Genomic DNA, 14,836 nt, shown 5'->3' with positions numbered 1-14,836 from the left:
CTCAACCTATTATTTGCAAACAGTTACAATGCCCTCCAATCTTTAATCTCTCTAGAGAAAAAAATGCTTTTTCCACCTGTCACTAACATTCATCTAGATTTTTGCATTGATTAAAGATGATATATTTTGCTTACATATCACATTTCTGAAAGTGACTGTCTCATAAAAACACATGTGATTCAAAATAGCAGACTTCAACCACTGTGCTTTCCCAAGCAAGAAGAAACTGAGATAGCTCCTGTGCTATGGTTTGAATGTCTTTCCTAAATTCAGGCATTGCCAGTGTAATGGCAGTAAGAGGCAGGGCCTTTAAAAGGTGATGAGGCCACGAGAACTCTTCGCTCACAAATGGGATTAAGGCCCTTAAAAAGATGCTGCACTGTGTTGGGTTTTCTTGCCCTTCTACCTTCTGCCATGTGAGAACACGGTGTTTCTCCCCTCCAGAGGATGCAGCCCTCACCTTACTACTGAATCTGCTGACACCTTAATCTTGGACTTCCCAGCCTCCAGAACTCTGAGAAAATTAATTTATATTTTGTACAAATTACCTGGTCTTGGGTATTTTGTCACACCAGCACAAACGGATTAAGACACCCTGATTTCTAAAAGCCTCCCCGGGGATGCTGATCATCATTTGTCTCCATTTAAAAAATCACTGATATAAACACTTCTGCAGTGTTTAGGTTCAAAAGTTTAACACTAGGTTAAAATATTTCTGCACTTTCTGCCATTTAATTGCACTCATTTTTATTGGAAAAATTTTGCAATTACCCAGACTCTTCTTATTCATTTGAAAGTACCTGCAACATAAAAACTATACGAGGGAGGGGCCAAAATGGACAATTAGAAGCAACTGTGTCCATGGAAATCACAGAGGAATGAAAGTGACAAGTGAATTCAGCACCTTCAACTGAAATATCCAGGTTCTTGCATTGGGACTGACTAGGCAAACAATTTGACCCATGGAGAATGAAGAAAAGCAGGGTGGGTGACTGCCCACCTGGAAGCAGCATGGGGGCAAAGGAACCCCCAACCCCAACCAAGGGAAGTGGTGAGTGATTGTGTGACTTCACCTGATAAACCAGCCTCTGCCACAGATCTTTGCAACCCACGGATCAGGAAATCCCCTCATGAGCCTGCACCACCAGAGTCTGATACACAGCTGTGTGGAATTAGGACAAAGCAGCCACTCAGACACACAGAAACCAAGGAGTTTTAAATACTCTAGCCCCAGGATCCTCGGCAAGGCAGAAGATACATCCAAATATATCCCTAGAAAGAGGATTAAATCCAGGGAGCTAAGCAGCATTGTTCTGAAGACCCCACTTCCATAGGACCTCACAAGTTAAGACCCACTGGGGTGAAATTCCAGCACGCCAACAACAACAGGCTGGAGTCTGCCTGAGTCAGGTCCAAGTTCCCGGGGGAGGGGTGGCTGGCATCTCTGCAGTTCTGTAGACTCAGCTGTCCCAGCCTGCCAGCTTTGGAGAATACAAATGGTCCAGACAAGGAAGGGCCTTCAACAACACGACACAGCTGCCTTACCAGATTGTGGTCAGACTGCTTCTTTAAGCAAGACCCCAATCCACTCAACCTCACTGGGTGGAATTCCCTTGTGAGGGTTTCAGCCACTTCAGCAAGGGTTCCACACACAGAGCTCTGATCTCTCCCTGGGACAAAGCTCCTGGGGGTAGGAGCAACTGCCATCTCTGATGTTTGGTTGACCCAGCTATTTCAGCCTGCTGGCTTTGGAGAATCCAAACAGTCTGGATGAGGAAATGTCCTCCCAATACACCACACCTGCTCTAACAAAAAGCAGTCAGACTGCTTTGGTAAGCAGGTCCCTGATCCCATTCCTCCTGAATGGGCGAGACTTCCCAACAAAGGTCTCCAGCCACCTCCCACAGGCACATTTGACTGGTAATAGGTCAGTGACTCCCGGGATGGAGATTCCAGAGGAAGGAGCAGGCTGCCATCTTTGCTGTTTCAAAGACTTCACTGGTGAATCTCCAAGTACAAGGAAAACTGAAGCAACTGGAGTCTGGAGCAGATCCTCAGGAAACTGCAGCAGCCCTATGGTAGAGTGACGTGACTGTTAAAGGAAAAACAAACAGAAAACAACAACAACAACAGCAAGATCAACACAAAAAGTATCCACAAAACCCCATTCAAGATCAGCAACCACAAAGATCAAAGGTAGGTAAGCCAACAAAGACAAAAAAGAATTAATGCAAAAACATTGAAAATGCAAAAAGCCAGAGAGCCTCTTCTCCAAATGACAGCAACACATCTCCAGCAAGGGCACATAACTGGGCTGAGGTTGAGATGGCTGAATTGACAGAGTAGGCTTCAGAAGGTAGCTGATAATGAATTTTGCTGAGCTAAAGGAGCATGTTGTAACCCAATGCAAAGAAGTTAAGAAACATGATTTTAAAAATACAGGAGCTGATAGCCAGAATAGCCAGTTTAGAGAGAAACATAACTGACCAATAGAGCTGAAAACACAACATGACAAGTTCACAATGCAATCCACAAGTATTAATAGCAGAATAGAGCAAGCAGAGGAAAGAATCTCAGAGTTTGAAGACTATCTTTCTGAAATAAGACAGGCAGACAAGAATAGAGAAAACAGGATGAAAATGAATGAACAACACCTCCAAACGATATGAAATTATGTAAAGAGAAGGAACCTACAACTGATTGGTATACTTAAAAGAGACAGGGAGAATAGAACAAAGTTGGAAAACATACTTCAAGATATCATCCGGGAGAACTTCTCCAACCTAGCAATACAGGCCAACATTCAAATTCAGGAAATGCAGAGAACCCCAGTAAGATACTCCATGAAAAGATCAACCCCTAGACACATAATTGTCAGATTCTCCAAGGTCAAAATGAAAGAAAAAAATGTTAATGCCACCCAGAGAGAAAGGCCAGGTCACCTACAAAGGGAAGCCCATCAGACTAACAGTGGACCTCTCTGTGGAAACCCTACAAGCCAGAAGAGATTGGGGGGCCAATATTCAACATTCTTTTTTATTTTATTTTATTTTATTTTAAGTTCTGAGATACATGTGCAGGACATGCAGGTTTTTTACATAGGTAAACATGTGCCAGGTGATTTGGTGCACTTTTCAACCCGTCATCTAGGTATTAAGTCCTGCATGCATTAGATATTCAATGTTCTTAAAGAAAAAAAATTCCGACCCAGAATTTTATATCTGGGAAACTGAGTTTCATAAGTGAAGGAGAAATAAGATCCTTTTCAGACAAACAAATGCTGAGGGAATTAGTCAGCACCAGGAGTGTCTTGCAAGAGCTCTGGAAAGAAGCAATAAATATGGAAAGGAAAAACTATTACCAGTCACTACAAAAACACACTGAAGTACACAGACCAGTGATTCTATGAAGCAACCACATAAAGAAGTCACAACATAACCAGCTAGCATCTTGATGAAAGGATCAAATTCACACATAACAATACTAACTTTAAACGTAAATGGGCTGGATGCCCCAACTAAAAGACAAAGAATAGCAAGTTGGATAAAGAACAAGGACTTATTGGTATCCTGTTTTCAAGAGACCTATCTCATGTACAAAGACACACATAGGTTCAAAATAAAGGGAGGGAGGAAAATTTCCCCAGCCAATAGAAAACAGAAAAAATCAGGGGTTGCAATCCTAGGTTCTGACAAAACAGACTTTAAACCAACAAAGATCACAAAAGACAAAGAAGGGTATTACATAATGGTAATGGGTTCAATTCAACAAGAAAAGATAACTATTCTAAATATATGTGCACCCAATTCAGGAGGACCCAGATTCATAAAGCAAGTTCTTAGAGACCTACAAAGAGACTTAGACTCCCACACACTAATAGTAGAAGATTTTAACACCCAACTGACAATATTACACAGATCATCAAGACAGAAATTAGCCAAAACAAAGGGGCCACAGGTCCAATGCAAGTATAAAACCTGGCAGGGCACTCATTAAATCTTAAAGTCCCCAAATAATCTCCTTTGATTCCATGTCTTACATCTAGGCCATGCTGATGCAAAGAGTGGGCTCTCAAGGCCTTGGGCAGCTCCACCTTTGTAGCTCTGCAGGATACAGCCCTCATAGCTGCTTTCATGGGCTAACATTGAGCGTCTTTGGCTTTTCTAGATGCGTGGTGCAAGCTGTTGGTGGATCTACCATCCTGGAGACTGGAGGACAATGGCCCTCTTCTCACAGGTTCACTAGGCAGTGCCCCAGTTGTGACTCTGTGCAGGGGCTCCAACCCCACATTTCCTCTCTGTATTGCCCTAGTAGAGATTCTCCATGAGGGCTCTACCCCTGCAGACTTCTGCCTGGGCATCCAAACATTTTCATACATCCTCTGAAATCTAGGTGGAAGCTCCCAAAGCTCAGCTCCTGTCTTCTGTATACCCGTAGGCTCAACACCACATGGAAGCTTATAAGGTTTGTTCTTGTACCCTCTAAGCAATACCCTGAGTTGTATATTGGCTCCTTTCAGCCACAGCTGGAGCTGGAGTGGCTGCAACACAGAGCACTAAGTCCTGAGGCTGCACAAAGCCGCCAATTTCTCCCATTTGAAACAGGAACATTTATCCAATGCCTGTACCTGCACTGTATCTTGGAAGTAACTAGGTTTTGATTTTATAGGCTCATAGGCAGAAGGGACTTCCCTTGTCTTAGATGAAACTTTGGACTTGAACTTTTGGTTAATGCTGGAATGAGCTAAGACTTTGGAGGACTGTTGAGAAGGGCTAAGTGTATTATGTAACGTGAGAAGAACATGAGATTTGGGAGGGGCCAGAGGCAGAATGATATGGCTTCACTCTGTATCCCTAACCAAATCTCATCTTGAATTGTAATCCCCGCTTGTCAAGGGAAGGACCTGGTGGGATCATGGGGTCAGTTTCCCCCATAGTGTTCTCATAATAATGAGTAAGTTCTCACAAGATCTAAGGTTTAAAAGTGGCACTTCCTCCCTTCACTCTGTCTCTCCAGCCACCTTTTGAAGAAGATATTTCCTTCCCCTTTGCCTTTCATCAAGATTGTCAGTTTCCTGAGACCTCCCCAGCCAAGTAGAACTGTGAGTCAATTAAATTTCTTTTCTTCATAAATGACTCAGGCACAGGCAGTTTTTTATATATCAGTGTGAAAATTAACTAATACACTTTCCCACTCCATTTTCTAATTTTTATTGGATATTTCTTAACATTAAACCAACTTCCTGAGCATGAACCCCCACAATTAAATTTATTTCACTTCAGCAGATGTTTTTAGTATTCCCACTAAATGCCAGGTACTGTCAAAGACCCTGAGAACACAAACCTGAAAAAGTATTCACATCTGCCTTCCAGGAAGTCAGATAAATTGAGAGAGAATGTCAAGAAAAGGAATAACTAAGATCCATTAAGAAAGTGACCTCTTACATCCATCATCTCAAGCATGGCATATTAATTCTCCCTTTTCAAATGCACAATTGCCTCTACTATGTTAACAATACAAAAATCAAAAGTTGTTCATTTGATCTTGATAACCGAATTGTATTCCCTCTCCTTAAACTGCCCCCTCCCTGGCACACCCACACCAGATTTCTCCACTGATGACTTTGTTTCATCTCCTAGGAGACCTCTTCAAGAAGAGCTAAAAACCACTGCTCGAAGAATTCAGAGAGGACACAAACAAATGGAAAAGCATTCCACGCTTCTGAATAGAAAAATCAATATCATGGAAATGGTCATACTGCCCAAAGTAATGTATAGATTCAATGCTATTTCCTTAAGCTACCAATGACGTTCCTCACAGAATTAAAAAGAAAAAAGAAAACTATTTTAAAGTTCACATGGAACCAAAAGAGCCTGAAGAGTGAAGACAATTCCAAGCAAAACGAACAAAGGTGGAGGCACAATGCTATGTGGCATTAAAATGTATACTACAAGGGCTACAATAACCAAAAAAGTGTGGTACTGGTACAAGAACAGACACATGGACCAATGGAACAGAACAGGGAACTCAGAAATAAGACTGCACACCTATAACCCTCTGATCTTCAACAAACCTGACAAAAACAAGCAATGGGGAAAGAATTTCCTATTTAATAAATGGTACTGGGTGAACTGGCCAGCCATATGCAGAAAATTGAGACTGGACCCCTTCCTTGCACCATATGCAACAATTAACTCAAGATGGATTAAACACTTAAATGCAAAACCCACAACTATTAAAACCCTAGAAGAAAAATCTAGGCAATGCCATTCAGGACATAGGCACAGGCAAAGATTTCATGAAAGGCCAAAAACAATTGCAACAGAAGCAAAAACTGACAAATGGGATCCAATTAAAGTGAAAAGCTTCTGCCCAGCAAAAGAAACTGTTACCAGAGTGAACAGACAGCCTAAAGAATGGGAGAAAATTTTTGCAGTCTATTCATTTGACAAAGGTCTAATATCTAGAGTCTACAAAAAACTGAAACAAATTTACAAGAAAAAAACAACCCATTAAAAAGTGAGAAGAGGACCTGAACCAACACTTCTCAAAAGAAGTCATACATATGGACAGCAGATATTTTTTTTAAAAAAGCTCAAAACCACTGATCATTAGAGACATGCAAATCAAAATCACAATGAGAAACCATCTCACACCATTCAGAATGGTGATTATTAAAAAGTGCAGAAACAACAGATGCTGGCGAGGTTGCAGAGCAAAAGGAATGCTTTTACACTGCTGGTGGGAGCATAAATTAGTTCAACCATGGTGGAAGACCGTGTGGTGATTCCTCAAAGCCCTAGAGGCAGAAATACCATTTGACCCAGCAATCCCATCACTGGGTATAATCCCAAAGGAATATAAATCATTCTACTATAAAAATACATGCATGCATATGTTCATTGCAGCACTATTCACAATAGCAAAGACATGGAATCAGCCTAAATGCCCATCAATGAGAGACTGGACAAAGAAAATGTGATACTTATGTACCATGGAATACTATGCAGCCATAAAAAGGAATGAGATCATGCCATCTGCAGGGACATGGATGGAGTTGGAAGGCATTATCCTCAGCAAACCAAAACAGGAACAGAAAACCAAACACGTCCTCACTTAGAAGTGGAAGCTGAATGATGAGAACACATGGTGGGTAACAACACACTGGGGCCTGTCAAAGGGGTGAGTGGGAGGAGGGAGAGTATAAGGAAGAATAGCTAATGCTGGGCTTCGTTAGCTACGTGATGGGATGATCTGTGTAGCAAACCACCATGGCACACATTTACCTATGTAACAAACCTGCACATCCTGCACATGCACCCCTGAACTTAAAAGTTGAAAAAAAAAAAAAAAAGACAAAGAGATAGAAAAGTATCTGCTATTATTATTCCCTAAAACAACAAAAATCTACTTTCTAACATGTATTATTTCAACACTATTTCAAATGAAATAACTCCCAGATATAAAAATAAAGTTAGAAATTGAAAATCCACACTGGAAGTTTTAATCATCTAAATCAAAGGATCTAGAGTTACTGGCAAATCATCCCATGACAGCCTTTGAAATATACTAATCACAGGCCACTGACTCAGTGGACATTCAATAAATAACAACTGATGAAGTTGAAAATATGTTGCTGCAAGTTGACTTTCAGTCTTAAATAACCACTTGCAAAACTCCACCTGAAAAATGTCCTGAATATAAAGAATATTTATGAGTGACAGCTCTCTTCATCCCTTTCATAGAAGTGATTTAGTTCTGGCAGATAATACTGGATCTCCAATATTGAGGTACTCATGTTTAAAGTGCAATATACGAATAAACACCATATATATGCATTACTACCGTTAATCAGAAAAGTGAGTAAAATGTTAAATAATAAAATAGATTTTATCTGTATTCAAAAAAATTTTAATAAGAAAATAAAAATCAAGAAACATGATCTGGTGAAATAATTTAAACAAAAGGCAGAAAATGGAAACACTAAAATTACAGACACAAATATGTAAGATGCTTTGGGAGAGTGGCAATGAAGAAGAGCGACGCTCCTGGCATATACACCATAGTATCTGAATTAAGGACTACAGCTCATAAAAGGGGACATTTGGTTACCGTATGAAAAGAAAAACCTAATTAGGCTTTGTGAAATATTTGGACAGTTTCTAAAATCAAGGTATGGCTTTTTTTTTTTATTAAAAAGACTTTAAGGATGCCTTTAAGAATGATTACAGTGAAATGTTTAGGCCAGTTTGCTGTAAACCTGAGTAAACTCCAAATGCTTGAGTGTTCCACTATACTGCAGCAGCTCATTGTTAGGTTTCTCAAAAGTCCAGGAAAGGCTACGTTTTCTCATGCTCACTAGCAAACTAATATAATTGTTTATATACGCAAATATGATTTCAAAAAATAGGTCTTTTTTCTGAAATCTCTAATGGTGTTAAGTGATTTTACTAGATGTGATTATGTCTAGTCCACAACTCAATTCTACAATTATTACAATTACTACATTAGAAAATAACTACCTGCTACTATACTGGGAAAAAAGAAAACAGACATTAAACGCTTATGAAATGATAACAAAATATTTTAGTTTTTCTTTTATTCTGCAATGATCTCTACATTAAATGATATTCTCTTTTCCTTTCAATTTGAATTTTTTGTTTTTTTTCAGATGAGGGTCTCACTATGTTGCCCAGGATAGTCTCCAACTTCTAGCCTCAAGCAATCCTCCTGCCTCAGACTCCCATCCCAAAGTGCTAGGATTAGAGGTATGAGCCAATGTGCCAGGGATAATTTGAACTTTTAATAGTGAAGTTTTACATTTTTGTCTCACGTTTTTTAGCCATTTGGATACTCTGATCTGTAAGTTGTCCTTAAAGAGTCCTTGGAAACACAGCACTCACTTTGAAAATGTTTAGGAGATGTGGTCTCCCTTGGCTTTTCCCTATGGTAGTTGCTGGCACTCAGCAGTAGGTAGGTTTCAGCTGGGAGGTGCAACCAGCTACTACACTCACAGAAAGGTGACGCATGACTAGAGTGAGCCCTATGCTGAGGGACGCTAAAATGATCTAGTCAGTTTATCTTTGTTAAAAATCACACAGTTTCAGCCTGTGGTTCTGTGAGAAGTAGAGCAGACCATCAGTAAATGGTATTCTTGATGATCTCTTGTATGTTAGATAATAATAAATTTTCAGAATAACAGGTTTGTCTTCTCAGGTTGATGAAATCCAACACCTAGACAATATCTCTCATTTCCTTCTTGACATTCCTATATAGATTGTGAAAGGAACTGGGCTTTTTCTCGTTAACACTGACTGTACAAAGCAAGCAGGGGCTTCTACTTCAGGTATAAAGAAAAACCACATACAAGAAGCATCTAGCACAACAGTACCAAAGTGCTTAGGTCATAAGATTTATGTGTCTGTAGAATTTGTATCCAGCCATTATTAGCCATTATTCATGAGGCTTGAAATGTACATAAAAATAAAAGAGAGGCCGGGCGCGGTGGCTCAAGCCTGTAATCCCAGCACTTTGGGAGGCCAAGATGGGCGGATCACGAGGTCAGGAGATCCAGACCATCCTGGCTAACACGGTGAAACCCCGTCTCTACTAAAATACAAGAAAAAAAAAAAAAAAAAACTAGCCGGGCGAGGTGGCGGGCACCTGTAGTCCCAGCTACTCAGGAAGCTGAGGCAGGAGAATGGCGTAAACCCGCGAGGCGGAGCTTGCAGTGAGCTGAGATCCGGCCACTGCACTCCAGCCTGGGTGACAGAGCCAGACTCCATCTCAAAAAAAATAAAAATAAAAATAAATGAATAATAAAAATAAAAGATAAAAAATTGAAATCCTTAAGAAACAAACCTATAGCAATAGTCAGCATAGAGAATGGAAGGATAGACACTGGTTTGAAAACTTAATTCTTGCTAGTTATGCAGCAGCATTCCCTAGGGTTAAAAAGACTAAAACACAAGAATCATAAGCAGAAGAACCCCAGAAAGTCCCATGATCGTTGCTAACCTCTGGGTTAGGGATATCAATTTTTAATAACTTTTGTCATTAAAAACTTAAATGGTTTTTGTGTTATATCATCATATTAGGAAAAATAATTCAGTATTAGTATGACAACTGGTTACATTGTCAACAATATTATCTTATTGGAAAATGAAAGATCATCCAATGGAGTATCTTTCTAGCGAACTGATGACTAAAATCTCAGAAAAATGTCATATTTGTAAATCACACACTACGTTCTATGTTAAGATATTCTAACACACACACACACACACACACACACACACACACACACACACACACACACACGTCACAGAAATCTGAGACTATCCCATGCTATTTTGAATGCTCCTTCTTGCTCCTCCCATGCTGTGCTCTTCTGTTTGTAACAGAGCATGTAAGTGAAATATTCTCCTCCCCACTCTTTGTCCACTTAGTAGAATCATGATCTTTCTTTAAGATTCAACTGAAGTGATTTATCCTCTATGAAGCACAACATAAGCCCTTTAACATGATGCGTAGGATGGTGGCCACCCTCAACCCCATTTTCATAGTCTTCTCTGCTGCTGTGGTGTTTCCCATAGAGTACTGAAATTTGTTATAGGAGACTCTGTGTAGAATAGTTGCAAAAATGGTTAAAAGCACAGAGGAATAGATGAGTGAAAAATCCAGATATATGACTTATGAAAATATTAGCTGTATAGCTTGAATCAAATTGTTTAACATCTTTGAGCCTTAATTTCTACATCTTTAAAGTAGAGACAAATATGCCTGCCTTACAGGTTACAATAAAGGTTATGTGAGTTCATACATATAAAACATTGCACAGCATCACTCCTATGGAAACAAGGAATTATAGTAACTGTTAGGAGGAGGAGGATGAAGAAGAGCATAGTAATGTTCCATTATCTTCTAAAATAGAAGATAAATTTCTATTTTATCTAGCAATTGATAGGTAATCATTAACATATCTAAAGCAAGGAAATGACATGATAAATGTTACCATTTTAGACATATAAGCAACAACCTAGAAAACAGATTGCAAATATTTTTATTCTATGGCTATAAATGAAAATATTTATTAACTTCAGCTATGTGCTCTCATTTCTATTACTGCAGATTCAAGGGAAAAAATTGGCATTTTAAATAATTATTTTAAATAACATTTTCTTTGTTTTGTTCTGTTTATTAAATATTATTCAATCTAAGATTGGCATATATTTCCCTTGGATTTTATACTCTCTGCCATATATATTTTCTATTATGTATATGTGAAACAATGAAGAGTATGTCTATGAGGTTGAAAGTTCATTAAAGTCCTTTAATCACGTTTTAAAACTAAGTAATTACAGAAAATAATGTAGAATTGTAAGAATTTTCTAGTTGATATTCACAGAGGAAGAAATCTTGACAAGAATAGAAAGGTCCTTGGTAGGTCAGTTGAGCATTAAACAACATTTTATTCACATTTCGGCATTAGGAAATAAAAGTGATTAACTTTCTTGCTTTTAGATGCACTTAATACTCTGCAGAAATATCCTTGAGCCTCAGAGGCTATTTACCTTTCTTTGCAATGTACACGTGTCAATCTTTAAAGAGCTGGAAAATTTGAATAACAAATCCTCTAAAGTAAATGGCATAGCATGCTTAAGTGTATCAGTTTGCTAACATGTATTTAGTCTTTCTCATTACCATTATTCCTGCAATAAAAGGAAAGTGTCAACAGGGAGTTGAGATTTAAGTAATTTTTAAAAACAGAAAGGTTAGTGATTCTTATAGACAAAATACCATTTTTATTAAATGTATTAAACACAAAATATTGTATTACTATCCTTTGAGGCTGAATAATATCACTTTGCCCAATTAACAATATTTTAATCAATCAGGACATCAAACAAATTTTTATCTATAAGCAGGTCTTGTGTTAAACAGGTAGCTAAGATCAAGAAAATAAGTCTTTACCTAGCTATAATGTGACCATAATAATAATAAAGGTAATTATTTTATTTATTAGGGGATTTGAGGTGGCTTCACAAATAGTACAGAAATCATAGAGATATTTTGCTCGCTGGAAGTGAATTGGGAAAGGAAGCTGGAATGAGGATTCAGGACTGGAATTCTACGTATTTAACTATCTAAGCATTGTGTCAGTTAGAAGGAGTGCTTGTCATCTATGAAAGCAGAAGGAGTCACCAAGGCAAATGCTGTTAGTGCCTGTGTGCTCATTGTCTAGGGGAGCAAGAACTTGAAGTGTCCTAGAGCCACTGACAGAGATAAACATAGGTGACTACAGCCAAAGAAATTCAAATATTCTGATCTCCCAAATTAACAATAATATAAAAATTAGTGAATTGGATTCATCAAAAATAATAACTTTTGCTCTTCAAAAGTTAACATTAATAAAAGAACAAGCCATAGACAAGGAGAAAATATGTGCAAAACATATATCTAATAAATAATTTTTATTCAGAATATATGAAGAACTCATAGCTCAATAAGAAGACAAAGAACCCAATTTAGAAAAGTTTAAAGGTAAATAGCCATTTTACCAAAGAAGATATATATTCACACAAAAAGATGTACATCAATCATCATTAGAAACACAGAAAATAAAATTACAATGAGATACCACCACACACACTAGATTGGCTAAAATCAGAAAGACTGGTAACACCCAGTGTTGGCAAAGATAAGGATAAACTGCAACCCATTTATATTGCTGATGAGAACATAAAATAGTATAACCATTTTGGAAACAATTTAGCAGCCTTGTAATAAGTTAAACATACACTTACCATATGGGCTACAAAGTATGAAAATAAATATTTACACAAAGGCTTGTATGCAAATATTTATAGCATCTGTATTCATAATAGCCAAAGAATAGAAGCAACAAAAATGTACTTCAAACTGCTCAATGGATAAACAAATGGTAGCATATCCATCCATACATTGGAATAATACTCAGAAATAAAAAGGAGAGAACTCCTGACTTATGCAACAGTATGGGTGAATCTCAAAAGCTAAATAAAAGAAATCAGACACAAAACATTATATATTATAAAATTTCATTTTTTCAAAACTTATTAAAAAAAAGGTAAAAACTATAGAGACGGCCGGGCGCGGTGGCTCAAGCCTGTAATCCCAGCACTTTGGGAGGCCAAGATGGGCGGATCATGAGGTCAGGAGATCGAGACCATCCTGGCTAACACGGTGAAACCCCGTCTCTACTAAAAAATACAAAAAAGTAGCCGGGCGACGGGGCAGGCGCCTGTAGTCCCAGCTACTCGGGAGGCTGAGGGAGGAGAATGGCGTAAACTCGGAAGGCGGAGCTTGCAGTGAGCTGAGATCCGGCCACTGCACTGCACTCCAGCCTGGGCGACAGAGCGAGACTCCATTTCAAAAAAAAACAAAAAAACAAAAAAAACCTATAGAGACATAAAGCAAGTGAGTTGTTAACAGGCAAAGGGATGAGAATGAGGATTAGAAAATGGCAGGAAGAAATTTTCTGGGAGTGACAAAAATGTTCTGAAACTGGATTGTAGTGATGGTTGCATATCTTCATAAACAGTAAAACTCACCAAACTATACATTTAAAATGAAAGAATTATAGAGCTGTAAATTCTCTCTGAATAAAGCTGTTAAAACATTAATAAAAGATGAAAGCCAAGGAAATCTCTATTTTAGTCTTATAAAAGGAATAAATATTATATAGAAATTCAGAGGGCATAAAATAATTTTAGAGAATGAGGAAGTTTAAGTGACAATGTGCAAAACATCAAACTACAAAATGAATCAACAGCTGGCTATTTTCTAATTCCATCCTCTAACTGGTTCATTCTTTTTAAACTATAAGAGATCTTGCTGAACTAGTCGAGATAATGCAGTATTTTTTATTAATTCATCCTGAATTGAAAACCAATTAAATAGATTCTAATAGTATCTGGAAGGCAATTTTTAGATGACATGGCAAAGGCTGAACAGAAACAGTCACCTAAAAAAATACATGTTAATAATCACCTATTACAGCTCTGACTCATGCATTTCATCACGTCAATCACAGTATAAAGTATAAAATTTAAAGCCCATTTTAACAAAAAATGGCTGAAGTCAACTGTGATCATTCAACATGGTGTAGATAGTAAAGTACAGGTGCTGCTTCTGATAAATACAATTTGAACAAAATTTCCATAACTGGATTTTGAGATCTCTCATTCATATTCCCATATCCCTATCAAAAGATCTAATATAAAATTCATTTCAATATATAATCCCTATCAAAAGATCTAATATATAATTCATTTCTCTATAATTAATGTTTTAATTTTCTTTCTTCTGTATTAACTTTTGGAGAACATGTCTTATGTATATTTATATTACTTGTATATATTATTGTAAAATATTTATAAAATCATTAGATTCTTAAATAAATAAATAATAGGAAAAAGAAAAAAATGCTAGTGCAAATTCTCGGCAGTCCCATATCGTTTGCCTGCTCATAGTACATACCTACTGATGGTAAAACTTGAATGAGCTAGGCGATTGCTGCATCTACTTATCAACCAACCCAGACTTTCGCAGGGTTCTGTTGAATGAAAATACAGTGTATGTGAATCAGAAACTCATGGAAACCAGCTTGTTAGGAGACAAGTCTCCAGAAGCGTCTCAGGTTTCTACGGGTCTTGCAGAAAGGCACTGCTGCCCGTAAGCAATAGACTATCTTCTCAAGTATGTCTGGATAGTGAATAGCCTGGGAAAGTGAGTAGAAATAGTTTAGTTTCTCTCTCTCTCTTCTCTCTCTCTCTCTCTCTCTCTCTCTCTCTCT

General features: G+C 38.0%; 1 long non-coding RNA gene across 1 annotated transcript in view; it reads right to left on the bottom strand.

The window, feature by feature from the left end:
- The window catches only part of LOC108512397 (uncharacterized), a 63,675-nt gene that overhangs the window by 704 nt on the left and 48,135 nt on the right, over positions 1–14,836 (bottom strand). The window lies entirely within an intron of this gene.

Source organism: Rhinopithecus bieti, unplaced genomic scaffold (genome assembly GCF_001698545.2).
Source record: "Rhinopithecus bieti isolate Rb0 unplaced genomic scaffold, ASM169854v2 scaffold_28121, whole genome shotgun sequence".
Taxonomy (NCBI): domain Eukaryota; kingdom Metazoa; phylum Chordata; class Mammalia; order Primates; family Cercopithecidae; genus Rhinopithecus; species Rhinopithecus bieti.
This window is presented reverse-complemented; position numbering and strand designations above follow the sequence as displayed.